Source organism: Camelus bactrianus, chromosome 31 (assembly GCF_048773025.1).
Source record: "Camelus bactrianus isolate YW-2024 breed Bactrian camel chromosome 31, ASM4877302v1, whole genome shotgun sequence".
NCBI lineage: Eukaryota > Metazoa > Chordata > Mammalia > Artiodactyla > Camelidae > Camelus > Camelus bactrianus.
In genome coordinates this window covers 23522360-23528962 of record NC_133569.1, presented here as the reverse complement: position 1 = coordinate 23528962, position 6603 = coordinate 23522360, and the positions used below count along the sequence as shown (strand labels likewise).

The 6603-nt window shown below is 45.3% G+C and overlaps 1 pseudogene; it reads left to right on the top strand.

Annotated features, from left to right (window-relative positions):
* The first annotated feature begins 200 nt into the window (after positions 1–200).
* On the top strand, positions 201–964 carry LOC105065448 (proteasome activator complex subunit 3 pseudogene; annotated as a pseudogene).
* Positions 965–6603: the final 5639 nt, after the last annotated feature.

Here is a 6603-nt window from a genome sequence, read left to right as displayed (position 1 = left end):
GGAGGGCGAGCGGGCAGCGGGCAGCGGGCAGCGGGCAGGTACGGGTGGTACCCAGGGAGGGAGCGAGCAGCGAGTGAGCCGGCGAGGGCGGCCGCAGTCCCAGGGCAGCCAGGACTCTGCCCTCCCTTCTGACCCCCTTCCCGGGGCCCACAGCGCCTCCGGTCCCCAGCGGAGCCGACACGGCCCGGCCCGGCCCGGCCATGGCCTCGTTGCTGAAGGTAGATCAGCAAGTGAAGCTCAAGGTTGATTCTTTCAGGGAGTGGATCACAAGTGAGGCAGACGACTTGGTGGCAAGTTTTTTCCCAAAGAAATTGTTACAGCTTGATAGTTTTTTGAAGGAACCAATCCTAAACATCCATGACCTAACTCAGACCCACTCAGACACGAATCTCCCAGTCCCTGACCCCATTCTTCTCGCCAACAGCCATGTTGGACTGGACGGTCCCACTTACAAGATGCGGAGGTTGGAGGAAGGTGAAGAGGGCTTCCAAGGAACTGAGGGGTTTGTGATGCCCAATGGGATGCTGAAAAGCAACGAGCAGCTGGTGGACAACATTGAGAAAGCGAAGCTGAGATCCGGCTGCTGGCTGAGATGTGCAACACGGTCAAAATGTGGGTACCGCTCCTGACCCCTGGGATAGAAGATGGGAACAACTTTGGGGTGTCCGTTCAGGAGGAGACATTTGCAGAACTAAGAACTGTTGAGAGCGAAGCTGCATCTTATCTGGACCAGGTTTCTAGATATTATATTACAAGAGCCAAACTGGTTTCTAAAACAGCTAAATATCCCCATGTGGAGGACTGTCGCCGCACAGTGACAGAGATTGACAAGAAAGAATCGGTCAGCCTTCGGCTCATCATATCAGAGCTAAGGAATCAATACGTCACTCTACAGGACATGATCCTGGAAAATATTGAGAAGATAAAACGGCCCGGGAGCAGCACTGCAGAGACACTGTGCTGAGGCCGGGGCCGGGGGCCTCCGGGAGTCTGGCTCAAGACCGACATTGCCTTGGTTTGTTCCATGACTGTCATGATGGGGAAACTGGCTGGAAATGGTAATCACCCGTCTGTTTGTAGTTAGAGTCAATGAATCTCTCATGTAGTTCTGTGACGTGTTTGCCTCTTTTTTCGGGCCTCAGGAACTTCTCCGTTTCCTCTCCTAACACCCCACACCCCACCTGCCCTAGTTTCTGGAGAACTCCGGTTTGTGTGCGCAGGATGCTGGCACAAGAATACTTGTGTTTTCTCGCCCGCCTCCCTCCTGCGTCTTCGGCTTTGTGTTTTCTTCCTTTTGATGATTAGCTGGTTGGAAGCTGAGGGACCTGGAGCGAAAGTGCTAGACGTTTTGTAGGAACTGGAGTGGGGTTGGGGGGGGGATCGGCTCCTCTCTTCTTCATGAAAGTTTAGCGTCTCTCACACTGTGGGACATTGGATCCTCCCTGCCACAATTGCCCTGGCGGTCACTTAGGGTTCCCCATCTACGTACGTTCCACCTTGACTCTGATCATGACAAGAAACACCTTAGACCTTCTGCCAAGCCCCTACCTCCTTCAGAAGTTTTTATAACAGATTTTCACATACACGTATATGTGATACACACACACACACACACATGACTTCCTCCTCTGTTACCTGATACTCCCTCGCCCTGCCTGCCTGCAAACCCTCTCTCTCGCTCTCTCCCTGTCCCTCTCTCGTGTGCAGGCACACACGCGCGCATGTGCACACAGACACCATTCAGAAGGTGATAGTTGTCCTCGTCCTCAATCCGCCAGAGCCGCTTGTCTCCTGAGAGTGTAGCCTCTCGGTGCCCGAGGCTGGGGAGTTGGAGGAGAGCTGAGAGATGAGGAGCACGGGGACTGGGGGAGGTTCCTTCCTCTGGGACTTGGGTCCTTTTGGGCGTTATTGCAAAGGCTGGTCCTCTGACCCCTGGTCGCCTCCTGCCAGGCCAGCTGTAAGTTGGGTTGGGGGTGTCTGCAGCTGTGAAGGCCAGATGCCCCTGCTCCCAGTGGGCTTTCTCTTTGGCACAAATGTCTCTTGTTTATAGTATTGCGCTTCCAGGGGAAGCAGTCACTTGTGTGTGTATGTGTGTGTACACACTGTGTGTGTGTGTAAATCTGCTGGGCAAGTCAAACCATAGAAGAGTTGCCTCCTATCTCTCAAATTTTCCAGAGATGTCACTTGCTACAGCGTTTTGGTTCACCCTCATCAATCCCCACTTTTTTCTTCTACCACTCGCTACTGGAGAGTCGGTGTCTGCGGTCCGCTTGCCAGTGACTCCCTCAGTGTCTTACTTCTGACTTTTATTCTTCCCCTGTCTCTGTCTTCCAGTCCCCAGTCATATTTCCATCTGGACGCATCAGTTTTACTCCCACTGTGCTGCAGGGAAGGAGCTAGGATGCTGTCTTCCCGTGAACAGTGCTCGGTAACAACCCAGCTGCATATGAGCTGGGCAGTGCCCCAGCCACCCTCCAGACCCTGTCCAACGAAACCCCTTCCTTCCTCCCACCATGTGCTTCTCAGCTTCCCTCCTTGTTTGCTGGGTTGCCCCACTGCCCCTCCTCCTCACCCTGCCACCTTGGGATCATAGTGTGAAATTCTTTACCATGTCAAGAAATTATTAAAAATACAGGTACTTTGACCTCTTTCTAAAAAAGTAAAATAAATAAAATTCTCAAAATGTTCCATGAGTATGTCTATTAAATCCAAGGCAAAATTAATATTATGCTTCTTTAACTGAACAGTCAGGCTTGCATGGCAGGTCAGGAAAGGGACGCTTGTCCCACCCCCAGGGGAGGGTGCCACTGCAGGAGGACCCCACCACCAGGAGCAGCGGCCCCGGGGTCAGCCCCCCGCCTGTGTCGGAGCTGCCGGGAAACACGTGAATCACACAAGAACTAGGTGGGAAAACGCTTCACCTGTGTAACGAAGAGACAGGACCAGTCAGCGTCAGTGGTCTCCCGTGGCCAGCGGGTCTCACCCCACAACCCATGCAGGGCGATGCTCTCCACACACCCCTCTTGGCTGCAGGAACACCTCGTTCCCTCCCTGGTGGAAACAGGTAACTCAGTGGGGTTGGCCAGGGGCCGTGGGCTGCGCACCCTGAGGCAGAACAAAGAAACACATGTTAAATTGGGAACAGGGGGAGATACGCCCAGCGTACGCTGGGAGGACTTCTACCTTCTCAGAAGGAGATGCTCCTGGCCCGAGGCCACTCTTACTTAATCATTCAAAAAGCTGGCAAGCTATGAATAATCATCATTCTCAACAACGACTATTTCTTGACATAAGAGCTCTATTTTTGGTATTTTTAGGCCTAAAAAGATATTTTCCTCTGAAGAAACTATGTAGGGTAACTTTTTATCAGACCAAATAGTCGTTTATAAACAGTTTAAAATATATGTTATAAAGACACGACGGCACTCACATCTCAAACCGCTCAATTCACAGTAATTAGCGCTGGTGAAAGAAATCAAGAAACGCTATAATCAATAATATTAATTGGTTGTAAGTAAAAATGCTTGTGAGTCACATAGTTTGATAATTTTGTAAATGGCGATAACGAACACGCAGAATTTTATAACTGGTAGAAATAATTGACCTGAAATAATTTTGCCAAAAGAAGGAACTGCACCTGGTAAAATATTTTGAGTAAAATTTGATAGATTTTAAATCTGTAAGACCTTAGATAATTGCAACTGATTCATCAGAGTAATGTCCACACACCACAAAAGGCACATGACAAATAGACTTAGTAAAATATTATATGATATTGCAAAAAGGAGGATTAGTGAGTCACATATTTCTCTGCAATTAAGACAGAAAGAAACTGAAATGATTGAAACACTTTGAGTGGAATAAAGATAATGATGCAAAAAAGTTCAAAATATTTTAACTGCTCTGCAAAGACTTTGATCAGAGAATTAATAGGCTATAAACAAAAATTTTAGTGGGAAAATAATTGTTTGAGACAACTATAATTGAACATTTTATTTACAACATCATCAGAGTGAAAGTGTAATTTGAAAATGTACATGCACCTCAATGTTCATAGCAGCACTATTTACAACAGCCAAGACATGGAAGCAGCCTACATGTCCATTGACAGATGACTGGATAAAGAAGATATATACATACACATATACACACAATGAAATACTACTCAGCCATAAAAAAGAATAAAACAATGTCATTTGCAGCAACATAGATGGACCTGGAGATTGTCATACTAGGTGAAGTAAGCCACAAAGAGAAAGAAAAATACCATATATCACTTATATGTAGAATCTAAAAAAAATGACACAAATGAATTTATTTACAAAACAGAAACAGACTCGCAGACATAGAAAACAAACTTATCATTACCAGGGAGGAAAGGGGACAGGGTGGAGGGATAAACTGGGAGTTTAAGATTTGCAGATACTAACTACTAGATATAAAATAGATGAACAGCAAGGTCCTACTGTGTAGCACAGGGAAATATATTCAATATCTTGTAATAACCTATAATGAAAAAGAATATGAAAAGGAATATATATATATGTGTGTGTGTATAACTGAATCACTATGTTGTACACTAGAAATTAAAGCTACATTATAAACAGATTATGCTTAAATTAAAAAAAGAAACAAAATATCCTCAGGGTGGAAACAGCAAGGTCAAAACCTGAACTAAATGTAAACAGCAGGGACAAAACTCTGAAATCAAGGCGACGTGTTAACAGCAGGTTGCCTACCCCTTGCCTTATGTTTCAGAGGCTTTCCTCTTTCCCTGATAAATAAACTTCAAAAGAGTCAGTGCCCTTGGCTTGTCTCTGAAGACATGGAGATCATTTTTTTTTTCTACCGAACCCAACACACTTCATAATTTCTTCACTCTTAAGATGACTTTTCGATTGTGGCGTCTTTTTAAGGATCTTTTCCATGTTCAACTTGTTACTGTGAATTGGCCTCAATTCCCAACTCCTGAACAGTTTTCAAAACCATCAGAGGAAGCCGAGAAGTATAATTGTGCATTTTGGAAATGGCAAAGTAGGTCAGACTTGACTGAGAATCTGGCTACACGTCTTACCAGTTACGTGACATTAGACAATTATTTTCATTTCTTGAGCCTTAATTTCTAAATTTCTAAGAAGGAGGTACTCGAAATGCATGTGTTTGTGGTGAGGATTAAATCAGATAGTTTTTATTAATTGCTTTACATGCAATTAATAGTCAATAAATGAGCATTAGTCTTTCTTCCCATAAGACAAATTGTGAAGCCGATTCTCTTTCATTAATTCTTTATTTAAACAGACCTTCATTCTTCTTTGCATTCCGAATGCCTTACTGTTCATATTCCAGTTTCAATATTTTTAACTCGCAAATCTCCTTGCTAAATTCATGGGCTCTTGTACATGTGTGATGCTGGGTTCAATGAGCCCTTTGGATTGTTAAGAGTCTCATTATTTCAGTGGGTATTTGTTGTAGAGACATGTGTGGGTTTTGATAGATTTTATTTACTTTTGGTAAGGCCAACAGATCAGCAGACGACAGCCACTGGCCATCGGAAATTCAGTTTATTATATTCACAGATTGCAACAGAAGGGGACATGCCACACCAAGGAGGGCCATATGGGAATGACCAGAGTGAGGTCCAGCGGCAGAGAGTGTGGGGAAATCGTCTGTAAGAGCCTGCACTGTGATTTCCATGGGAAGCACCGGGCAGGCAGGATACGCAGGTTTAGAACTGGCTAGCTGAAATCATTTCAGTGGGCTCCGGAGGAATGGAGTTGTCCCTATTGTCTGACACCTGCCCCTGGAGTAATTAGGGCGGAGGACTAGTGGCCTGGCATGTGAGAGCCCAGTAAGAGAGATGGTTGGATCTGGAGCTAACTGGCTGCTCAAGAAGGGGAAATGTTTGGGACTGCGGCCGCGTGGTACGTGCCTGGCCAAAATGCACTCAGAAGGGTGTGTGGGAAAGAATGGCACAGGTACTTCTTAAAATCCTTGCAGATTTTTAAAGGAGACAGGTCAAAGCCTTGAAACTGTAAATAAACTTGGAATATTTTCACATCGTATTAAATAGAAATATATTTCAATGCGAGATTTTACAGTTCGTTACCTGTCTATACAAAATGGGTTCAGACACCTGGCAGAATATTTGGTATAATGTGCGGCCCCCTGAAGAGATTGCTTTGAAAGGAGACACAGCTTCTGATGAAGGGCCCTGAATTATCATCACATGAGACCCTTCCCCACGTGCACGTGAGGCCCATCATAGTTTCATCCTGTAAAATAAACGTTTGCTTCTTGTTTTTACAACTGATCGGAATCAACACATTTTTTTCTTCCGTTAGGGAGGAAAAAGGATTCACGTAGTTCAATTTTCTCTGTACTCGCCCCTTCTTCTCAGAATCAAGATTGCATTCAAGTTTATGTCTGGATACGACCAAAAATGACCCATTCAGTGTTGGCAAGCTGTGCTTCCTGCAAAAGGAAAGGTCTGTGTTGCAGATGAATAGCAGTGCTGCATTTTCCCTCTGAGCACAGCACATTTTGATGAGTAATTCAAATAGCACTTCATCTCAGTAAAACCGAATAGAACGTATAGTTGCCTAA